The sequence below is a fragment of the Poecilia reticulata genome, chromosome 20 (assembly GCF_904066995.2).
Source record: "Poecilia reticulata chromosome 20, P_reticulata-male-v2, whole genome shotgun sequence".
NCBI lineage: Eukaryota > Metazoa > Chordata > Actinopteri > Cyprinodontiformes > Poeciliidae > Poecilia > Poecilia reticulata.
The window spans coordinates 1,614,449-1,636,921 of NC_088849.1; the positions used below are offsets into that span (position 1 = coordinate 1,614,449).

At 42.7% G+C, this 22,473-nt stretch overlaps 2 long non-coding RNA genes across 2 annotated transcripts; one reads left to right on the top strand and one right to left on the bottom strand.

Moving 5' to 3' along the window:
• Positions 1-4,657: 4,657 nt before the first annotated feature.
• LOC145549442 (uncharacterized) lies at positions 4,658-5,114 on the bottom strand. Its single transcript, XR_014085427.1, has 3 exons — positions 5,045-5,114; positions 4,830-4,936; positions 4,658-4,742 (listed from the first exon to the last, which is right to left on the bottom strand). It is a non-coding gene; the product is annotated as an uncharacterized LOC145549442 (long non-coding RNA).
• A 7,035-nt stretch (positions 5,115-12,149) lies between these two features.
• Positions 12,150-20,884, top strand: LOC145549450 (uncharacterized). Its single transcript, XR_014085434.1, has 2 exons — positions 12,150-13,206; positions 20,477-20,884. It is a non-coding gene; the product is annotated as an uncharacterized LOC145549450 (long non-coding RNA).
• Positions 20,885-22,473: the final 1,589 nt, after the last annotated feature.

Sequence of the window (22,473 nt, forward strand, 5' to 3'; positions counted from 1 at the left end):
AATTATTTATATGTGCACACACACATTTAAAATTTTGCCCCCCCAGAGGTAGTCCTGGCCCCCCCTTGGCCCCCTCAACTTTAAAAGTCTAGCTCCGCCACTGTCAGTCTCACCTAAGACAACATACAAACAACCCAGAAAGTCGCCACCCATCAGTTATCTTTAAAGATTCTAGACTTGGCGCAAGTGATATTCCTTTTTTAAATAAAACACCGGAAAATTGGGTGTAGGACAGCCAAGAGAAGGGGGTGGAGGTCTAGCAGGTAGCGAGAACTAATATGCCAGCATTACATGGCGTAAGATTAACAACGGCACAAACCCGTGTTTTAAATAAAGCTTTAAGATAATGTATGAAACTTCATGCGCAAAATAAAATAATACTACAGAAATATGAAAGCATAGACTCACCGTTGGGTTTGGGTTCGCCTCCATGGTCGCTGACCTCGGTGATGCTGGTATTTCTTCAATATGACGCTTGGGTCATGTGATTGGCTCAGTGTTGAAATCTGACAACAATTGCTAATGTCTGTGACCTGAAGTAACCTTGCCATTTTTGTACAGCGAATTTTTAGACGCTGAATTTGAGACAGTGAATTTGAGCAAGTTGAATTTTTAGGACACTGAAAATATTGCATTTGAATTTTTTGAAGTTGAATTTTTTTTATATGCTGAATTTTTTTAACACTGAAAAATATATATATTGAAAATTTCATCACTTTGAAATAGGAATGTGAATTTTTTTAACAAATGAAAATTGCAAACATGTACAAATAATGATACTGAATTTTTTTTAGGTCAAAATTGTATTCTGAATTAATTTTGAAATTGAAAAAGTAAGCGCAAATATACAACATTCAAGTTTCAGATGCATTTTTTATTAAAATTCTGATGGCACATATTTACTTCCATAGAAGAACCAAACAGAACCACTTCTGACTGTTCGCAAAGCCAAACATCCAATAAAAGTTCCAATAAGGCACTGGGGTCATGATTCTAGACACAGGCAAAACAAGGTTCAATGTCCAAACTTATTGATTGTTCTTGGTGATTTATTTTCCTCTTTCACCAAACAATTACAGACATCAAACTTTCATTTGTTCTCACTCTACCACTCTTAAAAACCATCGGCCCCAAACCCAAATGCCTGCTGGTCCTTCTCCAGGCCTGCACTTATCTATGTGGACTGACCCACATTACTTCCTGTCTAAATTTAGAAAATAAATAAGAAAATAATAAAACAAAAAAATAAATAAAATCAACAATTATCAACCTACAAATAAACTCTGTAAATAATACAAAAAATAGAAATTTAAGAATAAAGTAACAAAATTTAAATAGATAAAGAAATAATAGCTCTAACAACTTTTATTCTGCCTTTTCTCGCTCTGTGTGTCGGCTTTACGCGGACCCGTTGCCATGGCAACCGACAGACAACAGCTCAACGAGCACATAGAGCAGAGATGACCGATCAGGGGAATCAACACCAAAAAACAAACATTTCCCACACAAAAAAGCAGCAAAAACACTAAAACAGAACATCCAGTCTGTTACATTATGCCAGTGCTTCTCAATTATTTTCTGTTACGCCCCCCCTAGCAAGAAGAAAACTATTCGCGCCCCCCACTCCCCACCGTGACTATCCGTCTCTGCATAACATTTTATCCTTAACATTAAAGAAAAGAAAAAAAGAAAGACATATGGTCAAACTTACAAAGAATGACTTTATTAAATCGTGTTTCAAGTGTGCAACAGAAAAGATTTTAAGTGCATCAATACCTGAAATTAAAAATAAATAAATCCTTGTTTAAACTGTAAACATGTTTGACCAACTAATTGTACCATTGCAAAATTAAATCAAATCAATAAATAATATTTAATAATTATAATAACTAATAAACTACAAAAACTAAAAAAAAAACTAATTTATATTCAGTCCAGCAACATTAACTCAGGAGCACAATATATAAAACAAAAATGAATTAAACAATCTGTGCTCATTTTTTCTTTCTTTTTTTGATCAAAATGAGGAGGAAGTCAGGTTTAATGGCTACAATGAGCACGTTTTGCTCATAGTAGTCCAGAATTTGAATAGCTCTTCAGCTGTGGCTCTGACTCTGACATATTTACAAAAAAGTTTATCTACCAGCTGTTCTTGAAGATCGTTAGCAATGTCATCTATACGTCTGGCGACAGTGTCATGGGACAGAGGGATAGTTTTTAGTTTTGCTGCACTGGCGTCGTCCAGCATGACAGAGACCATGTCTAATGCTGCAGGCAGTATCAGCTCCTCTGCTATGGTGTGGGGCTTTTTGCACTGCGCAATTTGGTACGCCACCTTATATGATGCTAACAGCGCTCGATGGTTTACTGAAGTAGCCTTCACAAAGCGGGATGACTGTTGGCAATATTAAGCACGTTTTCGCTGAAAAAACTCTAGTGGCTTATCGGCGTGATTGGAGTGTAACGTATTTAAGTGACGCGCTAATTAATTTGGCTTCATGCTGTCCACTGCAAGCATTTTTAGACACAGCAAACACACCGGTCTTTCCTCTTCTCCAACTGTAGTGACAATGAAACCAAGCGCTAAATACGCTTCGTCGTATTTCCTCGTCTTAGCTTTCGGGTGACTTTCTTTTGTCTCATTATCTTTGTCTCTCTCCGCTTTTCTTTTCATCCCTGTTAAAAACTTTTTCATGTTGGGGGTTGTTATGTTGAATAACGGAGGCTATAGACAGAACGCAGTCAGAGCTTTCTGTTGACTCAACACTGCTAACCAAGGCAAACCTGTTGTCTTGTAAGTCGTAAAATGTTGCACTGTCGCAAACGTGACAGAAGTAACAATGACAGCGCCACTGCCGCCTACTGTAGTGGATGCGCAATTACACTCTATACTAGTACGGCCCAAAAAAAAAAGCCTGGTATCGCACCGCGCCCCACTATTTGAGAACCACTGCATTATGCTGTCAGGCTTGATGTCTATATTTGGATTATTAATAAGTTTTCGCCTGAGCACAGCAGCGGTTGATTAGCTGATTTAATAAACAGCTGCTCTACTGATGACGTGGTGGGCGGGTTGACCTGTTTTAGTGCCAACGGAACCAAAACACACCGAACTGCGCAGCACATGTTAAGGTTATCAAAGTCAGTAGCAGGCTAACAGTTAGGCTAGTATAACTGACCCACTGCTCACTTGTTCAATCTTTTCTTTAAATTAAAACGTTTTCCTCACCTGTGAAATCTGAAGCCCTTATTACCATTATCTATGGTTGAATTAACTACTAAACATTGCGTCCGTTGTTCTGATTCTTTGCGTGATTGTAGTATTTTCCTGACCACCGATATTCCTGACTCAATGGACAGAAATGGCGCATCATGTGTGACTTACAATAAATCACATAATGTCCAGTGCAGTAACATATACATCTATCAATGCTCCTGCCTCGCGCTCTGTCCTTCTCTGGCACTTCCCGCTACTCAGCAGTGGGTGTCAGGTTACATTGTGTTGCATTCAATGTTGTCGGGGAAAAAAGAGTTTCATGCGCTTAATGTCCGATTTGCCATAACTATTTATTGAATTCAGTGTCGCTAGCTGGGGTGGCAACAGGGGTGGCGAGGCTCTTGTTTGGGGTGGCAACTGCCACCCCTGCCACCCCGTTAGATCCGCCCCTGAGGCTATCTGTGTGAAAGTATCATGATGAAATTAATTACATGTCGCTTTGGACGAGTGTAGAAAAACTAAGTGTGCGGAACAGAGCATAATGTGTATGTGTGATACGGCCCCTGTGTCAGCCGGACAGAGAGAACTTCCGGGTCAGACCGATTGTCAACAATGAAATAATGAAAAGCTAAATTGACAGCTTGTTTTCTTTTTTATTTTTGCAATTGCCGTTTTACTAATTTCGTTTTAAAAACGACAAAACTCATACGTGCTTTGTTTTTCCAATTTTATTTTGAAACGAAAAAACCAAAGAACGAACCATACACAGATTCCTGTGATCCATGCCCGGGTGAAAAAAAAGTATACTTTAATATACTAAATTTTAACATACTTTAGTATACTTTTATCGATGTACTTGAACTGTAATATTTTGGAACAACTAATTTTGTGCTTAGTATACTTTAGTAGTATTTAAATAGTATTAAATTACAACTAATAGTATAGTTTAGTTTAGTATACTATACGTACTTCTTTGGAACAACTTCAAGTGTACTAAAAGTATACTTTTTAAATATATTTCAGAGCTTTATTATTGTGATATAATTATATTTTAAGTGCAATAAGTCTGTCTCAGAATTATAAAAATATATATTTAATATACTTCAAATATATTTTAAACATACTATTAATATATTACTAATGTATTTAAATTACACTTAATTTTTATTTTTATTTCCTGCTATTGATAATAAACTACAATTTTAATTACTCATGAAAGCCTTTATAAATACGTACCTATATTGTACATGACATGCATAACTACACTACAGTACTTACATTGTTCTAGGCTACGATTATATGGAAAGATTAATTACACAAGATGTTCAAGGTAATTCAAATATTTTGTTTTATTACCGACATTTTAAAATTGTCCAATTTAACTCACAACTTTATGAACTTTACATAAATTATCAGTTTACACATCAAAAGTGAACACATGAACATGAAAATTTAAGTGTGACAATAAAACATGAAAGTGAGGACCAATGACAGAACATTCCCGTTCACTGCACCTTACAGAAACCTACAAAAAAGAACAATAGAGCAATTAAACAGAGAAAGTATTTGTATTTAAAGAGACCAGGAAAATGGCAAATAAAAAAATACTTACAATTTTAAGATGGTGTTGGACTCGCCATGTATGTGACATCATAAGAACTGATGATGATTGGGACCGGATGCCTGGGGTGGAAAAACATTTCTGGGTGTCTTCTTTACCTGTTTATGTTAGAAGTAGAAAAAAATAGTTAGCAATGTCAGAGAATCAGTTGATGTTGGCATTAACTATGAAGCTGTTTTAAGTGTGGACTTAAGGAGACAAACTACCTTAAAATCTTTCCATCCATGATCTGAACACACTGATCCTTACAGGGTGGTGAGGGGGGCTGGTGGTGCCGCCATCTATGCAGCCATCTGATGAGAGGCAGGGTTCACTCTGGACAGGTCACCAGTCCATCACAGGGCCCTGAAAGCCAACGACAATCCAGCACACAACCAGGAATTGTGTGCTAATCAGCAGACTCTGATTAGTTTTCTGAACTTGGTTGGAAGAGCAATAAATACATTGCTAAAATAAAAAGATAATCAGAGATTTAACTCTCAGATAAAGTATTTATTTTTCACTATAAAGAAAATGAATTCTTGGCATTTTGCTGAACAAAGACCAAATGTTTTCTATTATGGAACAAAGAGTTTGATCAATTCTGATCTATGTTTACTTGTAGCAAAAACAAAATGCAAAAAAACTGAAAAATAACTACATTTGTCATCGGTTTATGCAACTATGGCGTGAAATATGATTTTAGAAGCACTTCTGCCTTAAATTGTCTTTATACAGAGGTGTTTTGTATTTCCTGTGGAATTATGGAATAAAAATAAGAGATTGTCAGTTTTCAGAAGGGGACAAATAAAACCAATGAGAAAGAGATGAAGCTAGATAGAGAAGTAATCATTTCAATGAAAACCCCTTAGAGGTGTATGCTTTATTGAATTTCTCCATTTTCATTGCTAGCTCATCTGCTACAGCAATAACTGACAAAATGTTTTAGTTGATTAGCTTGTTATTTTGCAATTGCAATACATAATGTGAAGGAATCCACCATTACAAATCAAAGGGATAGCTTGATTTAAAAAAAAACCAAAGGGGAGGGGAGGAAAGCGCTGACCAGATACGTTTCTGCTGGAAACACCAGAAGGATTTATCTGTTTCCCAGCAGCAGAGATGAACGGAGGCAGTTTAGAAGGTAAAAGAAATGAAAGTGGGAATTACCAGAAACAGAGAAAAGAGTTGAAAAACAAACCAGAGGGTGTTTGGAGTGTAGTATTGGTGACTCGTCTCCCTCTGCTTGCTTGAATTGCAGTGACCTAGAGCAATTTTTGAACAAATAAGATTGCTTTTGTGTGTGCATTATTTTCTGTTGACATTTGCTAAGCGCTAGAGCTCCTGGCCACAGGAGATAGATGAGGACCCTAAAATGTCTCTGTATGTGCCAGGCCTTTCATGTTACCTTGAGAGTAGCAGCCCTGTTTGTGTAGGGAAAAAGGGAGAGAAGTAGTGTGATTGTCATTCTGTAGACCTGCACTGGAGCTTAGTTTCCTGCAGCAGAAGTTAAAGGTTATTGTGCTGCTTTTCTCCCTCTCTTGCTGTCTGCTGTCTTTGAGGAAAATAGTCATAAAAATATAATTTTTTTTCAGTGGTAATCCAGTGTAGATATATATTCCCATTACTGAAGAGACAGTGAGTCTTTGGCAGTTTCCTCATGATGTTTGAATATAATGTATGGGAACTTCTTGAGGTTTCCAAAAACATCAAAGTGTTATACAAACTGAATGGTTGATGAATAGGTCAGACATACACTTCCTGGACTTTTTTATTAGGTACACCTTTGTAATTATTAACAGAGGCAAATCAATGATGAGGAGAAAATAGCTTGCTGAAGTTCAAAGCGGGCCTCAGAATAGGGAAGGAAGAGAATTTAAGTGGCATGAGTGAGTGAAGTCAGATTTCCAGTAGACTTGTGCTCTGCCACAACATCTGACAAACAATAGAAAATAGGGTGAGAAACTAGTTGCCTCACATTTGCTGTTATAAGAATGGACCAAATAAGGGTGTCGAGAAAAGTCGAGCTCATCCCACTTCCCCATGCTGGAGATTTTAGTTTAATAGTAATAATAAATAAAATTACCGTAAAATTAATGACATAGGTGACATCAAGACCCAACAATAGAGTCAGACTGTAATAAAATGAATCTGGTTGTGTGTGTTGTTATTGTGTCCTGCAAACTTTGCTTTAATTCTACTTTTTTATATTTAATCATAAAAAATCAAAGTCAGGCAGAAAGAGAGTCATGAAACAGGAAGCTGGTTTCCTGAAGAAAAGCGGAAGTTTATTTCTTGCATCAGTCTAAAAATAGTTCAGACCATTCCTTATTTTAAAGCATTAAAGGTTTTTAAAGAATAAAATCTAAACATTTTGAGAGATTGGATAAAACCCAGAGTAAAATACTTAAAATAATGACTTATAATTAGGCCAATAATTAATATTGGTTTAACCAGTGGTTGATGTTGATTTGATTATAAGAATATTTACACTTACTCTCACACTTGTGGAAGTACTTAAAGGTGAAACAAGTAACTGTAACATGGTATCAGATAATTACAATAATGGGTTATTATTGGGTTCTTTTCAGAAATGTCTGTAATAACTCACCTTATGATTATAATAAGAGTAACTAATAAGTTATGGTTATTATAACATTATAAATGAATGTTGAATCAGATAAACTAAAAGGTTATAAATGTGATTTTGACATTGAACTTGAAAAGGTGTAAAATGTTGTAACTGTAATTAAAGGTCACTGATGTTGTGTAGGAGGTAGATGGTAGGTGGAAGGACAGGGCAAAAATAGGAACTGATAGGAGAACGGAGAAGATAAAGCCTTATTGCTAAACTTCAACTTGCCTAAGAAAAGGTTGGGCAGGAAACAGAGGTAGGAGGAACTGTTGAGCAACTTGGGGACATTAGAACAGAGATCCGGTCATAAGGTCTCCAGGGTGATGGAGATGAGATCATCTGTCCAAGCAGTCAGCCAATGAGATAGGCACAGCAACAAAGCTAGCCAATGCAAACGCACCAAAAGGTGGATAAACCCTTTATAAGGTGGGTGCAACAGAGGAATCTTTGGTTGGATCCTTCAGGCAGCTTCGAGCCAAGACGGAGATGGACAAAGAACTCTGCAGCTGAAGAAGAGCCGGGGCCACAGAACCGAAGACTGTTCTGCACATGGGGACCAACCCGTTAGCCCCGCAACATGTGGCTTCAAATCGCACTTCTCTCAACAGCTGGGTTTAGACCCCCAAAGACAAAGACCAAGGCAAAGATGAAGATAAAGACAAAGACAAAGAACAAAGGCAAAGAGGAAGAACTGGTGTGTTCCTTCCGTGGGACCAGAAAGATCGTGAGACGAGGAGAAGGGAGCTACAGAGCCGCAAGACAAGAAGCTGAGGACCGCTACGCGCATGAGGAAGTCACCCTGATGCCCGAGGCCTGCCGCTCTAAGTCAGTACTCTTCCTGTACTGGGAACCTCCTGCTGCTGCAACACCTTCTTCATCATCAGGCCAGTTCTGGGGTTCAAAATGCCAAACTCTGTCCGTCTCTCTCAAAGTTTCCCTTTTTTAGTTCTCAGTGTCAGCATTAGGGAAAGATAGGCTAGATTATTGATTTTACTTATTTGATTATTTCTGCTACTGAATTAAGCTGTACTGACCCTTGCAAAATTGCCTTACTAATAAAATAATTAGCATTAAGAAAATCTAAAAGATGTTGTGGACATTCAATTAATGAGTCACCTTAAAGTTCTTTGATGGTTGTGAAATAGCTATGAAGTTTGATTCTGGGAGGAAAAAGTAGAAATGTTTTGTAGGTTGCTTTTAGCCAAAACTAAAACAACACCCTTGGGACTCGCCCGAGTCACTAAAACCAACCTGGTTCAGTAACAAGTGCAAGTTGTAATAAAGAGAAAGAGCGACCGTTAACAGGTGTGCTCTGTGAAGCTAGTTGGTTGCAAGCTACTCAATCTGGCTAATTCACAGGGTGAAAAAGGGTGGGACATCTGGAGGGGGAGGTCGTTAGAAACCAGGCGAGTCTTTCTCGACGCCAGCTTAAACAGAGTTTACTCAGTTCTGAACAGGGTAAAATCCCATCAGATTTTGAAAACTCAAATTACCCGTTAGATGGAGAGCTGGCTGCACATCTCCCTCCTCTGAGAAGAGGAAGTAGAGTGAGAGAGAAGGGGGGGGAGGTGTTGCGCAACAATAAGGGACACTGATGTTTCTAACTGCTTTTAATACCCAACATCAAAAACAATGTTTGATTGAATCTCAACTATGTAGTCTGTCATTTTTTTATCCCCATAGTCTTCAATAAGTCTTTAATTGATTGGTGATTCTCAAAGGCATCATTGTAGTTGTACAATAAATGCATTTTTTAAAAATAATCCTGGTTACGTGTAATTGGATTGTCTTGATTTAGGACTAAATTCTCTTAATTATGATTTTTAACAAGTAGCATGAGTTTGATGAAATCCACTGTACATCATAAACAAAAGAACATGTCACTATGTTTAGGCAGAATTGTGTAGTTCATCCAGAATAAACAATAGTTCTACATTCACTTGGGTCAGGATAATATTAATTTATTTATGACCGTAGTTTAGGACATAGAGATTCTGAATTAAATGTAAAAGTTTACTTCAGATGTGTCGGTGTTGAGCCTGTGTCAGTCTACCAATGTGTCCAGAGTGTCTCTTGCATGTTCATTACTAATTATAGGAATCCCACCCCCATAGAGCTGTGGTCATTTCTAAGCAAAGTGATTCTTTATATTCTAAGATGTCTGTTTTTCACCACAAGTGAAAACTTGAAACTAAGTAATTCTAATCTGGAGATGTTACTACCTTAATTCAAGATTTGTTCATTAATTTGTATATTATAAAGAATGTGGATCATGAGCCTGATGGTAGTAAATTTCCCTCACATTATTTTCTGGCTTGTTTTCATTCTCCAGACTCTTCATTAATTTCCATTTTGTCATATTGGTAAATTATATTAATTGGAGGCCATTATGTGAGGCTAGCAGCCCATGTGAAAAATTTGTGTACTAAATATGTTACATTTCAACATACTTAAGCATACTATTAGTAGGACTAATCATGAGTATATTTCAAATATTTAAGCACTATTTAAAGTGTACTAAGCACACTTCAACGCACATTTTTTGGACAAACTGAAGTAGTACTTAGTGTACTTTAAGTCTACTTATTTTTATGTACATGCTTGATTAGTATATTTTGAGTGTACTATTTTAGTGATTGAATTAGATTTCACATATACTTAGATTGTATTTTAAGTATATTGTAAATACATATTTAATATTAGTAGTGTGATTACAGTATGCTACAATTACACTTTGGTTTATTATAATTGCTAATGAAGTGCACTTTTTAGTTACTTAATGTCTTTTATTATTATTCTTTGCCACTTTGTACATTACATGCTTCATACACACATCAGTACTGAAAACACATCAGGTTACCAGAACACAGACGGATCCATTACAACACACTTTACAGGTAAAACTAATTACATTGTGCTTTCAATATACCGTATTTTCCGCACTATAAGGCGCATCTAAAATCCTTAAATTTCCTCAAAAGCCGACAGTGCGCCTTATATATGGAGAGGGGTGAAAGTAAGGGGGTGCGGCAGGGTACTGCGTAGCCCTAAAAGATTTAGCGGGGGGACGCAGTACCTGCAAGAGAGAGGAGCGGCTGCCTGCTGTAAAACATGAATGGGTTCCCTTTGTTGTTAGATTAACAAGGGGAATAATTTCTGTCCAGTTATTTTTTTAATCAAATCATGTTTATTAAGCACTAGTGAGTTCACCCACTAATCAACCATGACTGATTAGTTTTTCAAGAACAATCTAAAACACGACTTAGTCAGTTAATGAATACCTTTTTTCTCATTTCATATTGTTTCTTAACTCTTCGTGCTTTGCTAGAGCAGCGGTGCAACATGACGATCGCGGAAGGTTTTGAGTCGATCTCGACATCAGGTGACAAACTGAACGCAGCCAGGAGGCTGAGACCAACACGTCCTCTGATTGGCTTAAAACGTTTGTTACTTTATTAAAGAACAACAACAAAAAAATCAACAAAACATGTTCAAATTAATGACCCAACAACAATAATAATCTCAGTAATTATTGTTTCAACAAGGTGTTGCTCAATTCTGTGCGTTTCGGTTCCATTATCAAAATAACTAGCAGAGCAGGAGTTTAAAATTAACCACCGCTGTTTTCATGAGAGGTTTATTAATGATCGCAAAATAAATATCAAGCCTGCAAACCTAATATCGTAACGGACTGAATGTTATGTTTTTAACGTAATCTCGGGTCGGCTTGTGGAGCTCAGGAGGTTGCCATGGCAACGGATGTGCTTAAATGAGAGAGAGACGGAGAGTAAAAAGGTGCGACTGGTTTAGAGTTGATAACCTGTTCGGGCTGTTTTACCTTTGCTGTGGCTCATCACAGCCGCTGTAGTTTCTAAACGTTCAATAAACAACAAACTTGGACTAATTACCTCGTTTTTTGTGATTATAAGTCATTTACAACAAACATCAAACACGGTAAATATAAAGAATCGCTTTGCTTAGAAATGACCACAGCTCTATGGAGGTGGGATTCCTACAAGAGACACTCTGGACACATTGGTAGACTGACACAGGCTCAACACCGACACATCTGAAGTAAACTTTTAACATAACATAAAACCTTTCATCCAACTTTTAAAGCAACTTCTCATTAAAATTGTCATTATTTACTGAATGACACTGTTGGTATGTTCCTAACAGGTGTTATGTCATTTTTATGACAGTATCATATCAGTCTTATGCACACTTGTCAAATAAAGTCTTACCCAAATTTTTTCAAGAGCCAATATACTATAGCAAAATATAGAACAAGAAACCTGAAGAAAACGATAGTGGTGTCTGCCTGCATAGTTCTAAAACTTACAAGTAATTGCATTTTGTCTTTAATTTACACAACTATTCCAGTTATTTAATTCTGGCTGGATGGTAAAAAAAAAAGTGTTATATATATATATATATATATATATATATATATATATATATATATATATATATATATATATATTGTCGAGAAAAGTCGAGCTCATCCCACTTCCCCATGCTGGAGATTTTAGTTTAATAGTAATAATAAATAAAATTACCTTAAAATTAATTACACAGGTGACATCAAGACCCAACAGTAGAGTCAGACGGTAATAAAATTAATCTGGTTGTGTGTGTTGTTATTGTGTCCTACAAACTTTGCTTTAATTCTACTTTTTTCTATTTAATCATAAAAAATCATAGTCAGGCAGAAAGAGAGTCATGGAACAGGAAGAGCTGGTTTCCTGAAGAAAAGAGGAAGTTTCCAGCCTGCATCAGTATAAAAATAGTTCAGACCATTCCTTATTTTAAAGACTTAAAGGTTTAAAGAATAAAATCTAAACATGTTGAGTAATTGGATGAAACCCAGAAAAAAATACTTACATTAATAATAATGACATATAATTGGGCCAATAATTAATATTGTTTTAACCAGTGGTTGATGTTGGTTTGATTATAAGAATATTTACACTTACTCTTACACTTATGGAAGTACTTAAAGGTGAAACAAGTAACTGTAACTTGGTATCAGATAATTAGAATAATGGATATTCTTGGTTTCTTTTCAGAAATGTCTGTAATAACTCACCTTATGATTATAATAAGAGTAACTAATAAGTTATGGTTATTATAACATTATAAATGAATGTTAAATCAGAGAAACTAAAAGGTTATAAATGTGATTTTGACATTGAACTTGAAATGGTGTAAAATGTTGTAACTGTAATTAAAGGTCACTGATGTTGTGTTGGAGGTAGATAGTAGGTGAAAGGTCAGGGGGAAAAGAGGAACTGATAGGAGAGCAGAGGTGACCAGGGCCTTATTGCTAAACTTTAACTTTCCTAAGAAAAGGTTGGGCAAGCAACAGACGTAGGAGGACTATTGAGCAACTCAGGGACATTAGAACAGAGATCAGGTCATAAGGTCTCCACGGTGCAAGTAGTCAGCCAATGAGAGGCACAGCAACAAAGCTAGCCAATGCAAACACACCAAAAGGTGGATAAACCCTTTATAAGGTGGGTGCAAAAGAGGAATCTTTGGTTGGATCCTCCAGGCAGCTTCGAGCCAAGATGGAGATGGACAAAGAACTCTGCAGCTGAAGAAGAGCCGGGGCCACAGAGCCGAAGACTGTTCTGCACATGGGGACCAACCCGTTAGCCCCGCAACATGTGGCTTCAAATCGCACTTCTCACATCAGCTGGGTTTAGACCCCCAAAGACAAAGACCAAGGCAAAGATGAAGATAAAGACAAAGGTAAATGTGACCAGCAGGTGGAGATATTTCTCAAAAAGTAACAAGACACACCAGAACACAGATTTAACAGTGTACAGTACTTTATTAAACAATTATCTAAAAGTTCTTTTTAAAACACTTCTTGTAAAAGCCGAGGCATCGGGCTCACTACTTGGTCACCGGAACCAAAGAAAAGGAACACACAAGAAGGGACAGACAAGATAGGTTGTTCCAAAAAAACAAGCAAACCATGCAAATGCAACAAAGTAAAAGAAAACAAGAACATGCACGCAAAAGAAATAACACAGCACTCAAACGAAACAAAAGAATACTTCAACAAACTAAAAGAAAATGCTTCAAGGATGGAACAAGTTGTCGTCTCTCCAAGTGCCCTTCTATGGGGGCCAGAGGAGCAATGCCCCGCCCACCAGCCTGCCCAATCCACAACAGGCTCAGCGAAGAGCGGCCAGAACAAACAGTGATAAGACAAAGCAGCAGAGCGTCCAAAGCACTGCAGCTCCCAACACTCAGTTGCCTGAAACAGAAAACCATTAATGCTAAATACAAAATAAAATAATCCAAAACTAAATGGCAGGTAGCTTACCCAGGGATGGAGACACAGCCTACACCAGGAGGGAGCAGATCAGCAGGCGAAGACTAGGCAGAAGCCACACACCACCACAACCTCCAGCCGCGGCCGGCAACGCCAGCAGAGCCGCACTGCGGAAACGCACGACAGGTGTAGCACCCAACAAAACCAACCACGATCCCAGCCCGGATAGCAAAATGGCACTTACGATATCAGACGAGCAAATCAAACACCGCCAACATGTAGCCGCCAATTGTGCAGACAGTGGAGGAAACAAGGGCACACACACACACCTCGCAGCGACTTACCCAGCTTTAAAGGCATCTGCCCCGCCCACCAATCAGTGGCGCGCCTCTCGCCACACCCGACGCAAAGCGTGGGGGAGGGTGAAACACCATCCCACCACATTCTACCCCCTGGTGTTGCATCGTCGCCCCGACGATGAGCCTGCACACCTCAGCACCAAGGGCGAAAAACTGCAGCTTGTGCATTGGAGACTGGCTGACTAAATCCTGCAGCCTGACCCACAGGTCGAGGGAGGTGATTGACATTCGAATGCTGCCCAGCTCTTGAACGGACAGTACGACGCAAGGGTGGATAAACTGCCTCAGAAGTTGGAACGGATTCATCATATCCGGGAGCAACCTGTGGAGGCAACCCCCCCGCCACAGAGGTAGATGGTACTGAAGTATCGGGGACCAGTAAGCACAAATCGTCCTCCAGAGAGTCATCCAACGCCCCTGAAGGCAAGGTAGCCTTTAACTGCAGGGGTACAGGTGTGGGCTCTGGCCCAACCCGAGCCTTCAGCATCTCACGATGCACATTTCTAGTTCTCTGCAAATCGTCTACAGGAGCCACAGTATAAACTGGCCCTCCCGCTGTTGGCGCCCTCACGACTTGGTGGATAACTGGGCTAAAGAGGTCCTGGATTTTATGACGACCTCTGGCACTGTGGTCACGCACATAGACCAGCTGTCCCTCCTGCAGTGGAGCCTCCCTTACACCCTGATCATGATGCCCTTTTCTATGCCCTGCAGCTGCCAGCAAGTGATCCTGAGCATGATGAAAAGCCATAGTTAGTCTGGTCTTATGCTCAGCCACCCAATCCTCCACATCACCTGGTACTGGGTCCCGAACACGACCCAACAAGAAATCCACAGGCAGCTGCGGTTCACGGCCAAACATAAGAAAGAATGGAGACTCGCCAGTACTTTGATGGGGTGTGGAGTTGTAGCAAAAAAGTACTTGGGGAAGGCTAGAAGCCCAATCCCGCTTCCTTGACACTGGTAAAGTGCGTAGCAAATTATGAAGTGTTCTATTAAAGCGCTCACACTGCCCGTTTCCAGCAGGGTGGTAAGGGGTAGTTCGTGACTTTTTAACCCCATACAGGTTACAAAGCTGCTGAATCAACACGCTCTCAAAGCTCCGACCCTGATCTGAGTGAATGCGGTTTGGAACCCCGAATCTGAAAAACCATTCAGTCAGCAAAACCTGAGCAACAGTAGCTGCTTTCTGGTCCCGAGTGGGAACAGCTATGGTGTATTTAGTAAATACATCAGTAATTACTAGAACATTTTCAAAACTATTCTGTGAAGGCTCCAACATGGTAAAATCCATGGCAACAATCTCATTCGGCCGAGAAGCCAAATAAAACTGCCAAACCTAGGTGTTGCTGTTTTAGCGACCTGACACCGTTGACACTCTTGTACCCACTGTTTTATATCCTTAGACATCCCGGGCCAGTAGCAGCGCTGCCTCACCAACTCTGTAGTGCGCTCCACCCCCTGATGTCCATGTTCCTGATGTAATTGAGTCAGCACGTCCTGTTTAAGAACTGATGGCAAGATAAGTTGTAAAATCTCCTCACCACCATCCGACCGATGGACTTGACGGTATACCACACCATCTCTCGCCACAAGACGACCCCACTGTTTTAAAAGAACCAAGGACAGCCTGGGAAATTGGCGTTTTTCCTCAGGAGTAGGATACACCTGCTTTTTCCAAAAACCCAAAATGTCCTTCAGGAGAGGGTCAGCTTCCTGCAAAGCACAAAGGTCAGACACAGAATGAGACGGCAGAACAGTCACCACAGATTGAGTTGCCGACACTGGAACCGGGCATGAGGCACACCGAAGAGCCTCTGGGGCCGAGGTGCATGACCGCTCTGCCAGGCTGGTACCTGATGTAGGCTGGCGGGAGAGTGCATCAGCGTTATTATTGCTGCGTCCAGAACGATACTTAATATCGAAATCAAAAGCAGCAAGTTGCGCAGCCCAGCGGTGCTCCATGGCACCAAGCTTGGCTGAATGAAGATAACTCAAAGGGTTGTTATCTGTGTAGACCATGCACCGGTGGCCCAAAAGATATTCCCTAAATTTCTCAGTCATGGCCCATTTTAAAGCCAGAAACTCCAACTTCATAGAGCTATAATTAGCCATGTTACGCTCAGAAGGTTTAAGACCTCGACTGGCATATGCAATGGGCCTCACGCCATCCTCTGTTTCCTGCGACAATACTGCCCCAAGTCCACTGTGACTAGCATCCGTCTCTAGAATGAAAGGACGTGAAAAATCAGCATACGCCAACACTGGTGCAGATGTTAATTTAGCTTTTAAAGCCTCAAAGCTCTCCTCGCACTCTGGTGTCCAGGCAGATTGAAAAGCCTGACCAGACCCCTTCCTGGACTTTGTGCTCCCTTGTTGTGCCACCAGCCTATGCAGAGGACCCGCTAACCCAGCAAAACCCTCCACAAAGCGCCTGTAATAGCTAGCAAAGCCCAAGAATGAGCGAAGCTCTGAAGCATGTGTGGGACGTGGCCATTTAGCCACTGCCTCGGTTTTTGCAGGGTCTGTGGCTATGCCTTTGTCTGAAATGAGGTGCCCCAAATATTTAACCTGCCGTTTGAAAAAAGAACATTTTTCAAGTTTCACCTTCAAGCCTTCTCTCTGAAGCCGAGCAAGGACTGCTTCCAGACGCTCAATGTGCTGGGAGACCGAACCTGAAAACACAATGATGTCATCCCAAATACAACAGAAGGGACTGGCACTGCTGTCCCCAAACATCCTCTGCATGAGACGCTGGAAGGTACTCGGTGCATTACAAAGTCCGAAGGGCATACGGTTCCACTCAAAGAGTCCAAATGGTGTACAAAAAGCAGTTTTTGACTTATCCCTTTCCGATACAGGAACCTGATATACCCACTCGCTAAATCTAGGGTGGAAAACCACTGGGCCCAGAGAGATGGTCCAGGCTTTCCTCAATGCGCGGCAATGGGAAAGCATCCTTTCTCGTCTTGCTGTTCAACTGACGGTAATCCACACACATACGTAGGCTGCCATCTTTCTTCCTTACCAGAACGATGGGAGACGCAAGGGCTACTACTCTCCCTTATTACCTGGTTCTGCAGGAGCTGATCGATGTGAGACTTGACAGCCTCGTACTCTGAAGGAGGAATGCGCCTGTACCTCTGCCGAACTGGAACCTCATCCAACAGGGGAATGTCATGGGAGACCAGGTTAGTGCACCCCAAGTCACCTTCATGAACTGAAAAGACAGAGCTGTACTTTTGTAGGAGCAACTGAACCTGCCGTTGTTCAGTTTCTGTTAATGGTGACAAATCAACAGATTCCACCAGGCTCTGCTCAGGAGCAGAAGCTACCTGAGAAGAAACTGTAGCACAGGACCATACTTCGGTCACATCAGGAGGCAGGCTGACCACTTCAGTTCGACTCAACAAACCAAGGCGAGTCCGGGGATAGAGTAAAACATCAATAGTCCCCACATTTACGACAGGAACATAAGCAGTGCCATGCACGACATGAACGAGGCATGGCGAGGCTATTAAGCCAACTGGCAAACCAGACTCCAGGGGCTCAAATAATAAAACCTGACCAGCAAGTTGTTCAGGGCAGGTTGCAGCTACAAATTTCAGAACCCCACCATGTATTCTCACTGCTCGAGGGCCCCGGACCTTAATAGCACCGGCCAACAGGGCTGGGGACTTAGTTGCTGCCTGATGACACTGCTGAAGAGCCTCCACAACTGGACCAGGAGACTGAGTTACTGAAGGCAAGTCAAAGAATGAACCACCATATGTTCCAAAAAGTTCTTGGTAGATGCGCTTAAGTATATTCATTCCCAAAATGCCAGGAACAGAAGAACCCGCATTAGTGGGATCCTTCACCACCAGAATCCCACAATGCGGGAGCACTTTGTCACAAAGATGGACATCCAGCTCCAAGTAGCCAATGTATGGGATGGAAAGACCATTGGCAGCCCGGAGCTGCAACCAATGACACGACCGAAGGCGATCATGTCCCAGTAATGCAAAGTGTTCCTGAAAACAGCTCTCAGTGATTGTTGACACCATGGACCCTGTGTCCACTAAACAAGTCACCGAGATACCACCCATAACAACATCAATGACTGGACAAGATGCCAACAATTTTGACGCGGCTACCGGTTGTGAGCCTGCTATTCCCCCACCCGAGTTGTGGCTCAACAGCTCAGTGGGTGCTAGTTTTCCGCCTGACTAACATTAGCTAGCCCCGCCACAGAGTTAGCCCAGCACGGACCCGCTCACCATCACAATCTCTGGCAAAGTGACCCGACTGTTGGCACCTATGGCAGATCCACCCGGACGAGGGGGCCGCGCCCGTGGTAAAGAGGTCTGCAGAGAAGCAATACACTGGGTGAGTTGATTGATCTGTTCTTGTTGCTGTTTCAACAGCTCAACCAAGTTCAGAGCGGGCAGCAGCAGGTGGAGTTGGCCGAGAACCGCCATACACCCCATACTGCAGCCCATATGTGGATGGAAGAGAATGGCTACGTTCCCTAGCGCCACCTGGGAACCCTTGCCTCTCCCACCTAATCGCCTCCCCACGCACCTCCAGCAAGGGATCAGGATGACCCCGAACATACTGCTTAAGTTCCCGGCGGAGAGCACTGTCCAACATGCTCTACGAACTGATCACGTAGCAGAATCTCAGCATTTAGCAACCCATCAGGAGCATTCTGCTTCACCGGTTCCATAAGGGCCATCAAAGCTAAGGAAAACTGCAGCAAGGTTTCCCCCTCTTGCTGCTTCCTAAGAAAGAAAGCATGCTGAAGAGTTATATACGACTCCGCACAACCATACAACTCCCTCAAAATAGCCAAGATTTTAGCTGGGTCATTCCTCTCTGCACTGGTGCGATACTTTATCTCCTCTCTGGCTTCCCCCTCTAAATGATCAAAGAGAAAGAAAGCCTCGTCTGCCGCGGACAAATGGCGGGCCCGAATACATGATTGGGCCTCATCAATCCACTCACTGATCCCAATGCCAGTCCTACCACCGAACATGGGACACCGTCGGTCCCTGGGCACAACAACCAACCGCTCAGCAACCACAGCACCAGCAGGCATGACACCACCAGCCACAGCCGGGGAAGCAGAGGCACCCGGCAAACCCCCAGCCGTCACATTCTGCTGACCCACTCCATCCACCGGCCGCTGTGCCACCTCCATGCCTGCAGGGGAAGACTACCAAAAAGAAAAGAAAGAAGGAAAAAACAGAAACAGAAAAAAATCTTGAGACCACAGGTAAGTTTTCCTTTGGGTAGCTACTGCTGCTTTGTCTTACCACACCATACATGAATAAAACCACAAAAATTTAAAACCTGAAACACACACATACAAAACCCAAAAAAAATCTGTGTTCAATGGTGAATCCTGCCGACAACGCCAAATGTGACCAGCAGGTGGAGATATCTCTAAAAAAGTAACAAGACACACCAGAACACAGATTTAACAGTGTACAATACTTTATTAAACAATTATCTAAAAGTTCTTTTTAAAACACTTCTTTTAAAATCCAAGGCATCGGGCTCACTACTTGGTCGCCGGAACCAAAGAAAAAAGGGAACACACAAGAAGGGACAGACAAGATGAGGTTGTTCCAAAAAACAAGCAAACCATGCAAATGCAACAAAGTAAAGCAAGAAACAAAAGAACATGCAACACAAAAGAAACAGCACTCAACAGAAACAAATGAATACGTCAACAAACGGTAAAAGAAAATACTTCAAATGATGGAACAAGTTGTCGTCGTCTCTCCAAGTGCCCTTCTATGGGGGCCAGAGGAGTAATGCCCCACCCACCAGCCTGCCCAATCCACAACAGGCTCAGCGGAGAGCGGCCAGAACAAACAGTGATAAGACAAAGCAGCAGAGCGTCCAAAGCACTGCAGCTCCCAACACTCAGTTGCCTGAAACAGAAAACCATTAATGCTAAGTACAAAATAAAATAATCCAGAACTAAATGGCAGGTAGCTTACCCAGGGATGGAGACACAGCCTACACCAGGAGGGAGCAGATCAGCAAGGCGAAGCCTAGGCAGAAGCCACACACCACCACAACCTCCAGCCGCGCGGCAACGCCAGCAAGCCGCACTGCGGAAACGCACGACAGGTGTCACCCAACAAAACCAACCATGATCCCAGCCCGGATAGCAAAATGGCACTTACGATATCAGACGAGCAAATCAAACACCGCCAACATGTAGCCGCCAGTTGTGCAGACAGTAGAGGAAACAAAGACACACACACCTCGCAGCGGCTTGCCCAGCTTTTAAGGCGTCTGCCCCGCCCACCAATCAGTGGTGCGCCTCTCACTGCACCTGATGTACAGCGTGGGGGAGGGTGAAACACCATCCCACCACATAAAGAACAAAGGCAAAGAGGAAGAACTGGTGTGATCCTTCTGTGGGACCAGAAAGATCGTGAGACGAGGAAAAGGGAGCTACAGAGCTGCAAGACAAGAAGCTGAGGACCGCTACACGCATGAGGAAGTCACCCTGAGGCCCGAGACCTGCTGCTCTAAGTCAGTACTCTTCCTGTACTGGGAACCTCCTGCTGCTGCAACAACACCTTCTTCATCATCAGGCCAGTTCTGGGGTTCAAGATGCCAAACTCTGTCCGTCTCTCTCAAAGTTTCCCTCTTTTAGTTCTCAGTGTCAGCATTAGGGAAAGATAGGCTAGATTATTGATTTTACTTATTTGATTATTTCTGCTACTGAATTAAGCTGTACTGACCCTTGCAAAATTTCCTTACTAATAAAATAATTATCCATCCATCCATTTTCTTCCGCTTATCGGGTCGCGGGGGCAGCAGCTTCAGAAGGGAGGCCCAGACTTCCCTCTCCCCAGCCACTTCTTCCAGCTCCTCCGGAGGAATCCCAAGGCGTTCCCAGGCCAGCCGAGAGACGTAATCCCTCCAGCGTGTCCTGGGTCTTCCCCAAGGCCTCCTCCCGGTGGGACGTGCCCGGAACACCTCACCACGGAGGCGTCCAGGAGGCATCCTTATCAGATGCCCGAGCCACCTCAACTGGCTCCTCTCGACGTGGAGGAGCAGCGGCTCTACTCTGAGTCCCTCCCGGATGACCGAGCTTCTCACCCTATCTCTAAGGGAGAGCCCAGCCACCCTGCGGAGGAAACCCATTTCGGCGCTTGTATCCGTGATCTCATTCTTTCAGTCATGACCCAAAGCTCATGACCATAGATGAGGGTGGGAACGTAGATCGACCGGTAAATCGAGAGCTTCGCTTTGTGGCTCAGCTCTCTCTTCACCACGACGAACTGGTACAGCGCCCGCTTCAGGACAGACGCTGCCCCAATCCGCCTGTCGACCTCTCACTCCTTTCTTCCCTCATTCGTGAACAACATCCCCAGATACTTAAACTCCTCCACTTGAGGCAGGACGACCCCCCTGACCCGGAGAAGGCACTCTACCCTTTTCCGGCTCAAGACCATGGCCTCGGATTTGGAGGCACTGAGCCTTATCCCGGCCGCTTCACACTCGGCCGCAAACCGCTCCAGTGAGAGCTGCAGATCACGTTCCGATGAAGCCAACAGGACCACATCATCCGCAAAAAGCAGAGATGTGATCCTAAGGCCACCAAAACGGATCCCCTCAACACCTCGGCTGCGCCTAGAAATTCTGTCAATAAAAGTAATGAACAGAATCGGTGACAAAGGGCAGCCTTGGCGGATTCCAACTCTCACCGGAAACGAGCCCGACTTACTGCCGGCAATGCGGACCAGACTCTGAAACCCTGTACCCCATACTCCCGGAGTACCTCCCACAAGGCCTCCAGAGGGACACGGTCGAACGCCTTCTCCAAGTCCACAAAACACATGTAGACTGGTTGGACGAACTCCCATGCACCCTCCAGGACCCTGCTGAGGGTGTAGAGCTGGTCCAGTGTTCCACGACCAGGACGAAAACCACACTGCTCTTCCTGAATTCGAGGTTCGACTATCCGACGGACCCTCCTCTCCAGGACCCCTGAATAGACCTTACCAGGGAGGCTTAAGAGTGTGACCCCCTGTAATTGGAGCACACCCTCCGGTCCCCCTTTTTAAACAGGGGGACCACCACCCCAGTCTGCCAATCCAGGGGAACTGCCCCCGATGTCCATGCGATATTGCAGAGTCGTGTAAGCCAACACAACCCTGCAACATCCAGAGCCTTAAGGAACTCCGGGCGGATCTCATCCACCCCCGGGGCCCTGCCACCGAGGAACTTTTTGACCACCTCAGCGACCTCGTCCCCAGAGATTGGAGAGCCCAGCCCAGAGTCCCCAGGCTCAGCTTCCTCAACAGAAGGCATGTTGGTGGGATTGAGGAGGTCTTCGAAGTATTCCGCCCACCGGCCCACAACGTC